Below are 18,427 nucleotides of genomic sequence, written 5' to 3' on the forward strand. Positions count from 1 at the left end.
TAGGAATCCCATCATGAAATTTACAGTTATACATTTTATGCAGCAAAACATGTCCCTATATCTCAGCTTTGGGATGTGGTAGGGCAACAATTACCACACCACTGTCTTTGTCAGGACCTCCCTGACACACGGTGTGGGTTTGAAGAAGAGCTGAGGAGGTCACATATTTCACCCAAAAAAACACTAAGGGGTACCCCTTTGTGTTTTTTTAGACTCAATTTTTGACCATCTCAGATTTCTTCCAAACTCACGATGTTGATTAGGCAGGTCCTGACTTACACAAAGGTGTGATTATTTTCAGCCTATCTCATCCCAAAGCTGAGATATGAGGACAAACTTAACTGGGATTTTCTCTCAATAGGTTTATTGGTGTTGAATATATTGGAATTCAATTTATGAGCTTTTTATATGTCCAATAAAGCAAAATACAGATGCAATGTAGGATATATTGGACTGACTAGGCTTTTCTGATCGCACCCTTCTACTCATGTGTTTACCTAGCTTCACTGGAAGTAGGAATCCCATCAAGAAATTTACAGTTATACATTTTATGCAGCAAAACATGTCCCTATATCTTAGCTTTGGGATGTGGTAGGGCAACAATTACCACACCACTGTCTTTGTCAGGACCTCTCTGACACACGGTGTGGGTTTGAAGAAGATCTGAGGAGGTCACATATTTCACCCAAAAAACACTAAGGGGTACCCCTTTGTGTTTTTTTAGACTAAATTTTTGACCGTCTCAGATTTCTTCCAAACTCACGGTGTTGATTAGGCAGGTCCTGACTTACACAAAGGTGTGATTATTTTCAGCCTATCTCATCCCAAAGCTGAGATATGAAGACAAACTTAACTGGGAATTTCTCTCAATAGGTTTATTGGTGTTGAATATATTGGCATTAAATTTATGAGCTTTTTATACATCCAATAAAGCAAAATACAGATGCAATGTAGGATATATTGGACTGACTAGGCTTTTCTGATTGCACCCCTCTACTCTTGTGTTTACCTAGCTTCACTGGAAGTAGGAATCCCATCATGAAATTTACAGTTATACATTTTATGCAGCAAAACATGTCCCTATATCTCAGCTTTGGGATGTGGTAGGGCAAATATTACCACACCACTGTCTTCGTCAGGACCTCTCTGACACACGGTGTGGGTTTGAAGAAGAGCTGAGGAGGTCACATATTTCACCCAAAAAAAAACTAAGGGGTACCCCTTTGTGTTTTTTAGACTAAATTTTTGACCGTCTCAGATTTCTTTCAAACTCACGGTGTTGATTAGGCAAGTCCTGACTTACACAAAGGTGTGATTATTTTCAGCCTATCTCATCCCAAAGCTGAGATATGAGGACAAACTTAACTGGGATTTTCTCTCAATAGGTTTATTGGTGTTGAATATATTGGAATTCAATTTATGAGCTTTTTATACGTCCAATAAAGCAAAATACAGATGCAATGTAGGATATATTGGACTGACTAGGCTTTTCTGATCGCACCCTTCTACTCATGTGTTTACCTAGCTTCACTGGAAGTAGGAATCCCATCATGAAATTTACAGTTATACATTTTATGCAGCAAAACATGTCCCTATATCTCAGCTTTGGGATGTGGTAGGGCAACAATTACCACACCACTGTCTTTGTCAGGACCTCCCTGACACACGGTGTGGGTTTGAAGAAGAGCTGAGGAGGTCACATATTTCACCCAAAAAAACACTAAGGGGTACCCCTTTGTGTTTTTTTAAACTCAATTTTTGACCATCTCAGATTTCTTCCAAACTCACGATGTTGATTAGGCAGGTCCTGACTTACACAAAGGTGTGATTATTTTCAGCCTATCTCATCCCAAAGCTGAGATATGAGGACAAACTTAACTGGGATTTTCTCTCAATAGGTTTATTGGTGTTGAATATATTGGAATTCAATTTATGAGCTTTTTATACGTCCAATAAAGCAAAATACAGATGCAATGTAGGATATATTGGACTGACTAGGCTTTTCTGATTGCACCCCTCTACTCTTGTGTTTACCTAGCTTCACTGGAAGTAGGAATCCCATCATGAAATTTACAGTTATACATTTTATGCAGCAAAACATGTCCCTATATCTCAGCTTTGGGATGTGGTAGGGCAAATATTACCACACCACTGTCTTCGTCAGGACCTCTCTGACACACGGTGTGGGTTTGAAGAAGAGCTGAGGAGGTCACATATTTCACCCAAAAAAAAAACTGTTTTTTAGACTAAATTTTTGACCGTCTCAGATTTCTTTCAAACTCACGGTGTTGATTAGGCAAGTCCTGACTTACACAAAGGTGTGATTATTTTTAGCCTATCTCATCCCAAAGCTGAGATATGAGGACAAACTTAACTGGGATTTTCTCTCAATAGGTTTATTGGTGTTGAATATATTGGAATTCAATTTATGAGCTTTTTATACGTCCAATAAAGCAAAATACAGATGCAATGTAGGATATATTGGACTGACTAGGCTTTTCTGATCGCACCCTTCTACTCATGTGTTTACCTAGCTTCACTGGAAGTAGGTATCCCATCATGAAATTTACAGTTATACATTTTATGCAGCACAACATGTCCCTATATCTTAGCTTTGGGATGTGTTAGGGCAACAATTACCACACCACTGTCTTCGTCAGGACCTCTCTGACACACGGTGTGGGTTTGAAGAAGAGCTGAGGAGTTCACATATTTCACCCAAAAAAAAAACTAAGGGGTACCCCTTTGTGTTTTTTAGACTCAATTTTTGACCGTCTCAGATTTCTTTCAAACTCACGGTGTTGAATAGGCAGGTCCTGACTTACACAAAGGTGTGATTATTTTCAGCCTATCTCATCCCAAAGCTGAGATATGAGGACAAACTTAACTGGGAATTTCTCTCAATAGATTTATTGGTGTTGAATATATTGGAATTAAATTTATGAGCTTTTTATACGTCCAATAAAGCAAAATACAGATGCAATGTAGGATATATTGGACTGACTAGGCTTTTCTGATTGCACCCTTCTACTCTTGTGTTTACCTAGCTTCACTGGAAGTAGGAATCCCATCATGAAATTTACAGTTATACATTTTATGCAGCAAAACATGTCCCTATATCTCAGCTTTGGGATGTGGTAGGGCAAAAATTACCACACCACTGTCTTCGTCAGGACCTCTCTGACACACGGTGTGGGTTTGAAGAAGAACTGAGGAGGTCACATATTTCACCCAAAAAAAACACTAAGGGGTACCCCTTTGTGTTTTTTAGACTAAATTTTTGACCGTCTCAGATTTCTTTCAAACTCACGGTGTTGATTAGGCAAGTCCTGACTTACACAAAGGTGTGATTATTTTCAGCCTATCTCATCCCAAAGCTGAGATATGAGGACAAACTTAACTGGGATTTTCTCTCAATAGGTTTATTGGTGTTGAATATATTGGAATTCAATTTATGAGCTTTTTATACGTCCAATAAAGCAAAATACAGATGCAATGTAGGATATATTGGACTGACTAGGCTTTTCTGATCGCACCCTTCTACTCATGTGTTTACCTAGCTTCACTGGAAGTAGGAATCCCATCATGAAATTTACAGTTATACATTTTATGCAGCACAACATGTCCCTATATCTTAGCTTTGGGATGTGTTAGGGCAACAATTACCACACCACTGTCTTCGTCAGGACCTCTCTGACACACGGTGTGGGTTTGAAGAAGAGCTGAGGAGGTCACATATTTCACCCAAAAAACACACTAAGGTGTACCCCTTTGTGTTTTTTAGACTCAAATTTTGACCGTCTCAGATTTCTTCCAAACTCACGGTGTTGATTAGGCAGGTCCTGACTTACACAAAGGTGTGATTATTTTCAGCCTATCTCATCCCAAAGCTGAGATATGAGGACAAACTTAACTGGGAATTTCTCTCAATAGGTTTATTGGTGTTGAATATATTGGAATTAAATTTATGAGCTTTTTATACGTCCAATAAAGCAAAATACAGATGCAATGTGATGAAACTCTGAAACCCTGAATACAGATGCAATGTAGGATATATTGGACTGACTAGGCTTTTCTGATCGCACCCTTCTACTCATGTGTTTACCTAGCTTCACTGGAAGTAGGAATCCCATCATGAAATTTACAGTTATACATTTTATGCAGCACAACATGTCCCTATATCTTAGCTTTGGGATGTGGTAGGGCAACATTTACCACACCACTGTCTTTGTCAGGACCTCTCTGACACACGGTGTGGGTTTGAAGAAGATCTGAGGAGGTCACATATTTCACCCAAAAAAACACTAAGGGGTACCCCTTTGTGTTTTTTAGACTCAATTTTTGACCGTCTCAGATTTCTTCCAAACTCACGGTGTTGATTAGGCAGGTCCTGACTTACACAAAGGTGTGATTATTTTCAGCCTATCTCATCCCAAAGCTGAGATATGAGGACAAACTTAACTGGGATTTTCTCTCAATAGGTTTATTGGTGTTGAATATATTGGAATTCAATTTATGAGCTTTTTATACGTCCAATAAAGCAAAATACAGATGCAATGTAGGATATATTGGACTGACTAGGCTTTTCTGATTGCACCCTTCTACTCTTGTGTTTACCTAGCTTCACTGGAAGTAGGAATCCCATCATGAAATTTACAGTTATACATTTTATGCAGAACAACATGTCCCTATATCTCAGCTTTGGGATGTGGTAGGGCAACAATTACCACACCACTGTCTTTGTCAGGACCTCTCTGACACACGGTGTGGGTTCGAAGAAGATCTGAGGAGGTCACATATTTCACCCAAAAAAAACACTAAGGGGTACCCCTTTGTGTTTTTTAGACTCAATTTTTGACCGTCTCAGATTTCTTCCAAACTCACGATGTTGATTAGGCAGGTCCTGACTTACACAAAGGTGTGATTATTTTCAGCCTATCTCATCCCAAAGCTGAGATATGAGGACAAACTTAACTGGGATTTTCTCTCAATAGGTTTATTGGTGTTGAATATATTGGAATTAAATTTATGAGCTTTTTATACGTCCAATAAAGCAAAATACAGATGCAATGTAGGATATATTGGACTGACTAGGCTTTTCTGATCGCACCCTTCTACTCATGTGTTTACCTAGCTTCACTGGAAGTAGGAATCCCATCATGAAATTTACAGTTATACATTTTATGCAGCAAAACATGTCCCTATATCTCAGCTTTGGGATGTGGTAGGGCAACAATTACCACACCACTGTCTTTGTCAGGACCTCCCTGACACACGGTGTGGGTTCGAAGAAGAGCTGAGGAGGTCACATATTTCACCCAAAAAAACACTAAGGGGTACCCCTTTGTGTTTTTTTAGACTCAATTTTTGACCATCTCAGATTTCTTCCAAACTCACGATGTTGATTAGGCAGGTCCTGACTTACACAAAGGTGTGATTATTTTCAGCCTATCTCATCCCAAAGCTGAGATATGAGGACAAACTTAACTGGGATTTTCTCTCAATAGGTTTATTGGTGTTGAATATATTGGAATTCAATTTATGAGCTTTTTATACGTCCAATAAAGCAAAATACAGATGCAATGTAGGATATATTGGACTGACTAGGCTTTTCTGATTGCACCCTTCTACTCTTGTGTTTACCTAGCTTCACTGGAAGTAGGAATCCCATCATGAAATTTACAGTTATACATTTTATGCAGAACAACATGTCCCTATATCTCAGCTTTGGGATGTGGTAGGGCAACAATTACCACACCACTGTCTTTGTCAGGACCTCTCTGACACACGGTGTGGGTTCGAAGAAGATCTGAGGAGGTCACATATTTCACCCAAAAAAAACACTAAGGGGTACCCCTTTGTGTTTTTTAGACTCAATTTTTGACCGTCTCAGATTTCTTCCAAACTCACGATGTTGATTAGGCAGGTCCTGACTTACACAAAGGTGTGATTATTTTCAGCCTATCTCATGCCAAAGCTGAGATATGAGGACAAACTTAACTGGGAATTTCTCTCAATAGGTTTATTGGTGTTGAATATATTGGAATTAAATTTATGAGCTTTTTATACGTCCAATAAAGCAAAATACAGATGCAATGTAGGATATATTGGACTGACTAGGCTTTTCTGATCGCACCCTTCTACTCATGTGTTTACCTAGCTTCACTGGAAGTAGGAATCCCATCATGAAATTTACAGTTATACATTTTATGCAGCACAACATGTCCCTATATCTCAGCTTTGGGATGTGGTAGGGCAACAATTACCACACCACTGTCTTTGTCAGGACCTCCCTGACACACGGTGTGGGTTCGAAGAAGAGCTGAGGAGGTCACATATTTCACCCAAAAAAAAAACTAAGGGGTACCCCTTTGTGTTTTTTAGACTCAATTTTTGACCGTCTCAGATTTCTTTCAAACTCACGGTGTTGATTAGGCAGGTCCTGACTTACACAAAGGTGTGATTATTTTCAGCCTATCTCATCCCAAAGCTGAGATATGAGGACAAACTTAACTGGGAATTTCTCTCAATAGGTTTATTGGTGTTGAATATATTGGAATTAAATTTATGAGCTTTTTATACGTCCAATAAAGCAAAATACAGATGCAATGTAGGATATATTGGACTGACTAGGCTTTTCTGATTGCACCCTTCTACTCTTGTGTTTACCTAGCTTCACTGGAAGTAGGAATCCTATCATGAAATTTACAGTTATACATTTTATGCAGCAAAACATGTCCCTATATCCCAGCTTTGGGATGTGGTAGGGCAAAAATTACCACACCACTGTCTTCGTCAGGACCTCTCTGACACACGGTGTGGGTTTGAAGAAGAACTGAGGAGGTCACATATTTCACCCAAAAAAAACACTAAGGGGTACCCCTTTGTGTTTTTTAGACTAAATTTTTGACCGTCTCAGATTTCTTTCAAACTCACGGTGTTGATTAGGCAAGTCCTGACTTACACAAAGGTGTGATTATTTTCAGCCTATCTCATCCCAAAGCTGAGATATGAGGACAAACTTAACTGGGATTTTCTCTCAATAGGTTTATTGGTGTTGAATATATTGGAATTCAATTTATGAGCTTTTTATACGTCCAATAAAGCAAAATACAGATGCAATGTAGGATATATTGGACTGACTAGGCTTTTCTGATCGCACCCTTCTACTCATGTGTTTACCTAGCTTCACTGGAAGTAGGAATCCCATCATGAAATTTACAGTTATACATTTTATGCAGCAAAACATGTCCCTATATCTCAGCTTTGGGATGTGGTAGGGCAAATATTACCACACCACTGTCTTCGTCAGGACCTCTCTGACACACGGTGTGGGTTTGAAGAAGAGCTGAGGAGGTCACATATTTTACCCAAAAAAAAAACTAAGGGGTACCCCTTTGTGTTTTTTAGACTAAATTTTTGACTGTCTCAGATTTCTTCCAAACTCACGGTGTTGATTAGGCAAGTCCTGACTTACACAAAGGTGTGTTTATTTTCAGCCTATCTCATCCCAAAGCTGAGATATGAGGACAAACTTAACTGGGAATTTCTCTCAATAGGTTTATTGGTGTTGAATATATTGGCATTAAATTTATGAGCTTTTTATACGTCCAATAAAGCAAAATACAGATGCAATGTAGGATATATTGGACTGACTAGGCTTTTCTGATTGCACCCCTCTACTCTTGTGTTTACCTAGCTTCACTGGAAGTAGGAATCCCATCATGAAATTTACAGTTATACATTTTATGCAGCAAAACATGTCCCTATATCTCAGCTTTGGGATGTGGTAGGGCAAATATTACCACACCACTGTCTTCGTCAGGACCTCTCTGACACACGGTGTGGGTTTGAAGAAGAGCTGAGGAGGTCACATATTTCACCCAAAAAAAAAACTAAGGGGTACCCCTTTGTGTTTTTTAGACTAAATTTTTGACCGTCTCAGATTTCTTTCAAACTCACGGTGTTGATTAGGTTTATTGGTGTTGAATATATTGGAATTCAATTTATGAGCTTTTTATACGTCCAATAAAGCAAAATACAGATGCAATGTAGGATATATTGGACTGACTAGGCTTTTCTGATCGCACCCTTCTACTCATGTGTTTACCTAGCTTCACTGGAAGTAGGAATCCCATCATGAAATTTAAGGATATATTGGATATATTGGACTGACTAGGCTTTTCTGATTGCACCCCTCTACTCTTGTGTTTACCTAGCTTCACTGGAAGTAGGAATCCCATCATGAAATTTACAGTTATACATTTTATGCAGCAAAACATGTCCCTATATCTCAGCTTTGGGATGTGGTAGGGCAAATATTACCACACCACTGTCTTCGTCAGGACCTCTCTGACACACGATGTGGGTTTGAAGAAGAGCTGAGGAGGTCACATATTTTACCCAAAAAAAAAACTAAGGGGTACCCCTTTGTGTTTTTTAGACTAAATTTTTGACCATCTCAGATTTCTTTCAAACTCACGGTGTTGATTAGGCAAGTCCTGACTTACACAAAGGTGTGATTATTTTTAGCCTATCTCATCCCAAAGCTGAGATATGAGGACAAACTTAACTGGGATTTTCTCTCAATAGGTTTATTGGTGTTGAATATATTGGAATTCAATTTATAAGCTTTTTATACGTCCAATAAAGCAAAATACAGATGCAATGTAGGATATATTGGACTGACTAGGCTTTTCTGATCGCACCCTTCTACTCATGTGTTTACCTAGCTTCACTGGAAGTAGGAATCCCATCATGAAATTTACAGTTATACATTTTATGCAGCAAAACATGTCCCTATATCTCAGCTTTGGGATGTGGTAGGGCAACAATTACCACACCACTGTCTTTGTCAGGACCTCCCTGACACACGGTGTGGGTTTGAAGAAGAGCTGAGGAGGTCACATATTTCACCCAAAAAAAAACACTAAGGGGTACCCCTTTGTGTTTTTTAGACTAAATTTTTGACCATCTCAGATTTCTTCCAAACTCACGGTGTTGATTAGGCAAGTCCTGACTTACACAAAGGTGTGTTTATTTTCAGCCTATCTCATCCCAAAGCTGAGATATGAGGACAAACTTAACTGGGAATTTCTCTCAATAGGTTTATTGGTGTTGAATATATTGGCATTAAATTTATGAGCTTTTTATACGTCCAATAAAGCAAAATACAGATGCAATGTAGGATATATTGGACTGACTAGGCTTTTCTGATTGCACCCCTCTACTCTTGTGTTTACCTAGCTTCACTGGAAGTAGGAATCCCATCATGAAATTTACAGTTATACATTTTATGCAGCAAAACATGTCCCTATATCTCAGCTTTGGGATGTGGTAGGGCAAATATTACCACACCACTGTCTTCGTCAGGACCTCTCTGACACACGGTGTGGGTTTGAAGAAGAGCTGAGGAGGTCACATATTTCACCCAAAAAAAAACTAAGGGGTACCCCTTTGTGTTTTTTAGACTAAATTTTTGACCGTCTCAGATTTCTTTCAAACTCACGGTGTTGATTAGGCAAGTCCTGACTTACACAAAGGTGTGATTATTTTCAGCCTATCTCATCCCAAAGCTGAGATATGAGGACAAACTTAACTGGGAATTTCTCTCAATAGGTTTATTGGTGTTGAATATATTGGAATTAAATTTATGAGCTTTTTATACGTCCAATAAAGCAAAATACAGATGCAATGTAGGATATATTGGACTGACTAGGCTTTTCTGATCGCACCCTTCTACTCATGTGTTTACCTAGCTTCACTGGAAGTAGGAATCCCATCATGAAATTTACAGTTATACATTTTATGCAGCACAACATGTCCCTATATCTCAGTTTTGGGATGTGGTAGGGCAACAATTACCACACCACTGTCTTTGTCAGGACCTCCCTGACACATGGTGTGGGTTTGAAGAAGAGCTGAGTAGGTCACATATTTCACCCAAAAAAACACTAAGGGGTACCCCTTTGTGTTTTTTAGACTAAATTTTTGACCGTCTCAGATTTCTTTCAAACTCACGGTGTTGATTAGGCAAGTCCTGACTTACACAAAGGTGTGATTATTTTCAGCCTATCTCATCCCAAAGCTGAGATATGAGGACAAACTTAACTGGGATTTTCTCTCAATAGGTTTATTGGTGTTGAATATATTGGAATTCAATTTATGAGCTTTTTATACGTCCAATAAAGCAAAATACAGATGCAATGTAGGATATATTGGACTGACTAGGCTTTTCTGATCGCACCCTTCTACTCTTGTGTTTACCTAGCTTCACTGGAAGTAGGAATCCCATCATGAAATTTACAGTTATACATTTTATGCAGCAAAACATGTCCCTATATCTCAGCTTTGGGATGTGGTAGGGCAACAATTACCACACCACTGTCTTTGTCAGGACCTCCCTGACACACGGTGTGGGTTTGAAGAAGAGCTGAGGAGGTCACATATTTCACCCAAAAAAAAAACTAAGGGGTACCCCTTTGTGTTTTTTAGACTAAATTTTTGACCGTCTCAGATTTCTTCCAAACTCACGGTGTTGATTAGGCAAGTCCTGACTTACACAAAGGTGTGATTATTTTCAGCCTATCTCATCCCAAAGCTGAGATATGAGGACAAACTTAACTGGGAATTTCTCTCAATAGGTTTATTGGTGTTGAATATATTGGCATTAAATTTATGAGCTTTTTATACGTCCAATGAAGCAAAATACAGATGCAATGTAGGATATATTGGACTGACTAGGCTTTTCTGATTGCACCCCTCTACTCTTGTGTTTACCTAGCTTCACTGGAAGTAGGAATCCCATCATGAAATTTACAGTTATACATTTTATGCAGCAAAACATGTCCCTATATCTCAGCTTTGGGATGTGGTAGGGCAAATATTACCACACCACTGTCTTCGTCAGGACCTCTCTGACACACGGTGTGGGTTTGAAGAAGAGCTGAGGAGGTCACATATTTCACCCAAAAAAAAAACTAAGGGGTACCCCTTTGTGTTTTTTAGACTAAATTTTTGACCGTCTCAGATTTCTTTCAAACTCACGGTGTTGATTAGGCAAGTCCTGACTTACACAAAGGTGTGATTATTTTCAGCCTATCTCATCCCAAAGCTGAGATATGAGGACAAACTTAACTGGGATTTTCTCTCAATAGGTTTATTGGTGTTGAATATATTGGAATTCAATTTATGAGCTTTTTATACGTCCAATAAAGCAAAATACAGATGCAATGTAGGATATATTGGACTGACTAGGCTTTTCTGATCGCACCCTTCTACTCATGTGTTTACCTAGCTTCACTGGAAGTAGGAATCCCATCATGAAATTTACAGTTATACATTTTATGCAGCACAACATGTCCCTATATCTTAGCTTTGGGATGTGTTAGGGCAACAATTACCACACCACTGTCTTCGTCAGGACCTCTCTGACACACGGTGTGGGTTTGAAGAAGAGCTGAGGAGTTCACATATTTCACCCAAAAAAAAAACTAAAGGGTACCCCTTTGTGTTTTTTAGACTAAATTTTTGCCCGTCTCAGATTTCTTCCAAACTCACGGTGTTGATTAGGCAAGTCCTGACTTACACAAAGGTGTGATTATTTTCAGCCTATCTCATCCCAAAGCTGAGATATGAGGACAAACTTAACTGGGAATTTCTCTCAATAGGTTTATTGGTGTTGAATATATTGGCATTAAATTTATGAGCTTTTTATACGTCCAATAAAGCAAAATACAGATGCAATGTAGGATATATTGGACTGACTAGGCTTTTCTGATTGCACCCCTCTACTCTTGTGTTTACCTAGCTTCACTGGAAGTAGGAATCCCATCATGAAATTTACAGTTATACATTTTATGCAGCAAAACATGTCCCTATATCTCAGCTTTGGGATGTGGTAGGGCAAATATTACCACACCACTGTCTTCGTCAGGACCTCTCTGACACACGGTGTGGGTTTGAAGAAGAGCTGAGGAGGTCACATATTTCACCCAAAAAAAAAACTAAGGGGTACCCCTTTGTGTTTTTTAGACTAAATTTTTGACCGTCTCAGATTTCTTTCAAACTCACGGTGTTGATTAGGCAAGTCCTGACTTACACAAAGGTGTGATTATTTTCAGCCTATCTCATCCCAAAGCTGAGATATGAGGACAAACTTAACTGGGATTTTCTCTCAATAGGTTTATTGGTGTTGAATATATTGGAATTCAATTTATGAGCTTTTTATACGTCCAATAAAGCAAAATACAGATGCAATGTAGGATATATTGGACTGACTAGGCTTTTCTGATCGCACCCTTCTACTCATGTGTTTACCTAGCTTCACTGGAAGTAGGAATCCCATCATGAAATTTACAGTTATACATTTTATGCAGCACAACATGTCCCTATATCTTAGCTTTGGGATGTGTTAGGGCAACAATTACCACACCACTGTCTTCGTCAGGACCTCTCTGACACACGGTGTGGGTTTGAAGAAGAGCTGAGGAGTTCACATATTTCACCCAAAAAAAAAACTAAAGGGTACCCCTTTGTGTTTTTTAGACTAAATTTTTGCCCGTCTCAGATTTCTTCCAAACTCACGGTGTTGATTAGGCAAGTCCTGACTTACACAAAGGTGTGATTATTTTCAGCCTATCTCATCCCAAAGCTGAGATATGAGGACAAACTTAACTGGGAATTTCTCTCAATAGGTTTATTGGTATTGAATATATTGGCATTAAATTTATGAGCTTTTTATACGTCCAATAAAGCAAAATACAGATGCAATGTAGGATATATTGGACTGACTAGGCTTTTCTGATTGCACCCCTCTACTCTTGTGTTTACCTAGCTTCACTGGAAGTAGGAATCCCATCATGAAATTTACAGTTATACATTTTATGCAGCAAAACATGTCCCTATATCTCAGCTTTGGGATGTGGTAGGGCAAATATTACCACACCACTGTCTTCGTCAGGACCTCTCTGACACACGGTGTGGGTTTGAAGAAGAGCTGAGGAGGTCACATATTTCACCCAAAAAAAAAACTAAGGGGTACCCCTTTGTGTTTTTTAGACTAAATTTTTGACTGTCTCAGATTTCTTTCAAACTCACGGTGTTGATTAGGCAAGTCCTGACTTACACAAAGGTGTGATTATTTTCAGCCTATCTCATCCCAAAGCTGAGATATGAGGACAAACTTAACTGGGATTTTCTCTCAATAGGTTTATTGGTGTTGAATATATTGGAATTCAATTTATGAGCTTTTTATACGTCCAATAAAGCAAAATACAGATGCAATGTAGGTTATATTGGACTGACTAGGCTTTTCTGATCGCACCCTTCTACTCATGTGTTTACCTAGCTTCACTGGAAGTAGGAATCCCATCATGAAATTTACAGTTATACATTTTATGCAGCACAACATGTCCCTATATCTTAGCTTTGGGATGTGTTAGGGCAACAATTACCACACCACTGTCTTCGTCAGGACCTCTCTGACACACGGTGTGGGTTTGAAGAAGAGCTGAGGAGTTCACATATTTCACCCCCAAAAAAAATTAAGGGGTACCCCTTTGTGTTTTTTAGACTAAATTTTTGACCGTCTCAGATTTCTTTCAAACTCACGGTGTTGATTAGGCAAGTCCTGACTTACACAAAGGTGTGATTATTTTCAGCCTATCTCATCCCAAAGCTGAGATATGAAGACAAACTTAACTGGGAATTTCTCTCAATAGGTTTATTGGTGTTGAATATATTGGCATTAAATTTATGAGCTTTTTATACGTCCAATAAAGCAAAATACAGATGCAATGTAGGATATATTGGACTGACTAGGCTTTTCTGATTGCACCCCTCTACTCTTGTGTTTACCTAGCTTCACTGGAAGTAGGAATCCCATCATGAAATTTACAGTTATACATTTTATGCAGCAAAACATGTCCCTATATCTCAGCTTTGGGATGTGGTAGGGCAAATATTACCACACCACTGTCTTCGTCAGGACCTCTCTGACACACGGTGTGGGTTTGAAGAAGAGCTGAGGAGGTCACATATTTCACCCAAAAAAAAACTAAGGGGTACCCCTTTGTGTTTTTTAGACTAAATTTTTGACCGTCTCAGATTTCTTTCAAACTCACGGTGTTGATTAGGCAAGTCCTGACTTACACAAAGGTGTGATTATTTTCAGCCTATCTCATCCCAAAGCTGAGATATGAGGACAAACTTAACTGGGATTTTCTCTCAATAGGTTTATTGGTGTTGAATATATTGGAATTCAATTTATGAGCTTTTTATACGTCCAATAAAGCAAAATACAGATGCAATGTAGGATATATTGGACTGACTAGGCTTTTCTGATCGCACCCTTCTACTCATGTGTTTACCTAGCTTCACTGGAAGTAGGAATCCCATCATGAAATTTACAGTTATACATTTTATGCAGCACAACATGTCCCTATATCTTAGCTTTGGGATGTGTTAGGGCAACAATTACCACACCACTGTCTTCGTCAGGACCTCTCTGACACACGGTGTGGGTTTGAAGAAGAGCTGAGGAGTTCACATATTTCACCCAAAAAAAAAACTAAAGGGTACCCCTTTGTGTTTTTTAGACTAAATTTTTGACCGTCTCAGATTTCTTTCAAACTCACGGTGTTGATTAGGCAAGTCCTGACTTACACAAAGGTGTGATTATTTTCAGCCTATCTCATCCCAAAGCTGAGATATGAGGACAAACTTAACTGGGATTTTCTCTCAATAGGTTTATTGGTGTTGAATATATTGGAATTCAATTTATGAGCTTTTTATACGTCCAATAAAGCAAAATACAGATGCAATGTAGGATATATTGGACTGACTAGGCTTTTCTGATCGCACCCATCTACTCTTGTGTTTACCTAGCTTCACTGGAAGTAGGAATCCCATCATGAAATTTACAGTTATACATTTTATGCAGCAAAACATGTCCCTATATCTCAGCTTTGGGATGTGGTAGGGCAACAATTACCACACCACTGTCTTTGTCAGGACCTCCCTGACACACGGTGTGGGTTTGAAGAAGAGCTGAGGAGGTCACATATTTCACCCAAAAAAAACACTAAGGGGTACCCCTTTGTGTTTTTTAGACTAAATTTTTGACCGTCTCAGATTTCTTCCAAACTCACGGTGTTGATTAGGCAAGTCCTGACTTACACAAAGGTGTGATTATTTTCAGCCTATCTCATCCCAAAGCTGAGATATGAGGACAAACTTAACTGGGAATTTCTCTCAATAGGTTTATTGGTGTTGAATATATTGGCATTAAATTTATGAGCTTTTTATACGTCCAATAAAGCAAAATACAGATGCAATGTAGGATATATTGGACTGACTAGGCTTTTCTGATTGCACCCCTCTACTCTTGTGTTTACCTAGCTTCACTGGAAGTAGGAATCCCATCATGAAATTTACAGTTATACATTTTATGCAGCAAAACATGTCCCTATATCTCAGCTTTGGGATGTGGTAGGGCAAATATTACCACACCACTGTCTTCGTCAGGACCTCTCTGACACACGGTGTGGGTTTGAAGAAGAGCTGAGGAGGTCACATATTTCACCCAAAAAAAAAACTAAGGGGTACCCCTTTGTGTTTTTTAGACTAAATTTTTGACCGTCTCAGATTTCTTTCAAACTCACGGTGTTGATTAGGCAAGTCCTGACTTACACAAAGGTGTGATTATTTTCAGCCTATCTCATCCCAAAGCTGAGATATGAGGACAAACTTAACTGGGATTTTCTCTCAATAGGTTTATTGGTGTTGAATATATTGGAATTCAATTTATGAGCTTTTTATACGTCCAATAAAGCAAAATACAGATGCAATGTAGGATATATTGGACTGACTAGGCTTTTCTGATCGCACCCTTCTACTCATGTGTTTACCTAGCTTCACTGGAAGTAGGAATCCCATCATGAAATTTACAGTTATACATTTTATGCAGCACAACATGTCCCTATATCTTAGCTTTGGGATGTGTTAGGGCAACAATTACCACACCACTGTCTTCGTCAGGACCTCTCTGACACACGGTGTGGGTTTGAAGAAGAGCTGAGGAGTTCACATATTTCACCCCCAAAAAAAACTAAGGGGTACCCCTTTGTGTTTTTTAGACTAAATTTTTGACCGTCTCAGATTTCTTTCAAACTCACGGTGTTGATTAGGCAAGTCCTGACTTACACAAAGGTGTGATTATTTTCAGCCTATCTCATCCCAAAGCTGAGATATGAGGACAAACTTAACTGGGATTTTCTCTCAATAGGTTTATTGGTGTTGAATATATTGGAATTCAATTTATGAGCTTTTTATACGTCCAATAAAGCAAAATACAGATGCAATGTAGGATATATTGGACTGACTAGGCTTTTCTGATCGCACCCTTCTACTCTTGTGTTTACCTAGCTTCACTGGAAGTAGGAATCCCATCATGAAATTTACAGTTATACATTTTATGCAGCAAAACATGTCCCTATATCTCAGCTTTGGGATGTGGTAGGGCAACAATTACCACACCACTGTCTTTGTCAGGACCTCCCTGACACACGGTGTGGGTTTGAAGAAGAGCTGAGGAGGTCACATATTTCACCCAAAAAAACACTAAGGGGTACCCCTTTGTGTTTTTTTAGACTCAATTTTTGACCATCTCAGATTTCTTCCAAACTCACGATGTTGATTAGGCAGGTCCTGACTTACACAAAGGTGTGATTATTTTCAGCCTATCTCATCCCAAAGCTGAGATATGAGGACAAACTTAACTGGGATTTTCTCTCAATAGGTTTATTGGTGTTGAATATATTGGAATTCAATTTATGAGCTTTTTATACGTCCAATAAAGCAAAATACAGATGCAATGTAGGATATATTGGACTGACTAGGCTTTTCTGATCGCACCCTTCTACTCATGTGTTTACCTAGCTTCACTGGAAGTAGGAATCCCATCAAGAAATTTACAGTTATACATTTTATGCAGCAAAACATGTCCCTATATCTTAGCTTTGGGATGTGGTAGGGCAACAATTACCACACCACTGTCTTTGTCAGGACCTCTCTGACACACGGTGTGGGTTTGAAGAAGATCTGAGGAGGTCACATATTTCACCCAAAAAACACTAAGGGGTACCCCTTTGTGTTTTTTTAGACTAAATTTTTGACCGTCTCAGATTTCTTCCAAACTCACGGTGTTGATTAGGCAGGTCCTGACTTACACAAAGGTGTGATTATTTTCAGCCTATCTCATCCCAAAGCTGAGATATGAAGACAAACTTAACTGGGAATTTCTCTCAATAGGTTTATTGGTGTTGAATATATTGGAATTCAATTTATGAGCTTTTTATACGTCCAATAAAGCAAAATACAGATGCAATGTAGGATATATTGGACTGACTAGGCTTTTCTGATCGCACCCTTCTACTCATGTGTTTACCTAGCTTCACTGGAAGTAGGAATCCCATCATGAAATTTACAGTTATACATTTTATGCAGCACAACATGTCCCTATATCTTAGCTTTGGGATGTGGTAGGGCAACAATTACCACACCACTGTCTTTGTCAGGACCTCTCTGACACACAGTGTGGGTTCGAAGAAGATCTGAGGAGGTCACATATTTCACCCAAAAAAACACTAAGGGGTACCCCTTTGTGTTTTTTAGACTCAATTTTTGACCGTCTCAGATTTCTTCCAAACTCACGATGTTGATTAGGCAGGTCCTGACTTACACAAAGGTGTGATTATTTTCAGCCTATCTCATCCCAAAGCTGAGATATGAGGACAAACTTAACTGGGATTTTCTCTCAATAGGTTTATTGGTGTTGAATATATTGGAATTAAATTTATGAGCTTTTTATACATCCAATAAAGCAAAATACAGATGCAATGTAGGATATATTGGACTGACTAGGCTTTTCTGATTGCACCCCTCTACTCTTGTGTTTACCTAGCTTCACTGGAAGTAGGAATCCCATCATGAAATTTACAGTTATACATTTTATGCAGCAAAACATGTCCCTATATCTCAGCTTTGGGATGTGGTAGGGCAAATATTACCACACCACTGTCTTCGTCAGGACCTCTCTGACACACGGTGTGGGTTTGAAGAAGAGCTGAGGAGGTCACATATTTCACCCAAAAAAAAACTAAGGGGTACCCCTTTGTGTTTTTTAGACTAAATTTTTGACCGTCTCAGATTTCTTTCAAACTCACGGTGTTGATTGGGCAAGTCCTGACTTACACAAAGGTGTGATTATTTTCAGCCTATCTCATCCCAAAGCTGAGATATGAGGACAAACTTAACTGGGATTTTCTCTCAATAGGTTTATTGGTGTTGAATATATTGGAATTCAATTTATGAGCTTTTTATACGTCCAATAAAGCAAAATACAGATGCAATGTAGGATATATTGGAC

Source organism: Hoplias malabaricus, unplaced genomic scaffold (genome assembly GCF_029633855.1).
Source record: "Hoplias malabaricus isolate fHopMal1 unplaced genomic scaffold, fHopMal1.hap1 scaffold_47, whole genome shotgun sequence".
In the NCBI taxonomy this organism is placed as follows: domain Eukaryota; kingdom Metazoa; phylum Chordata; class Actinopteri; order Characiformes; family Erythrinidae; genus Hoplias; species Hoplias malabaricus.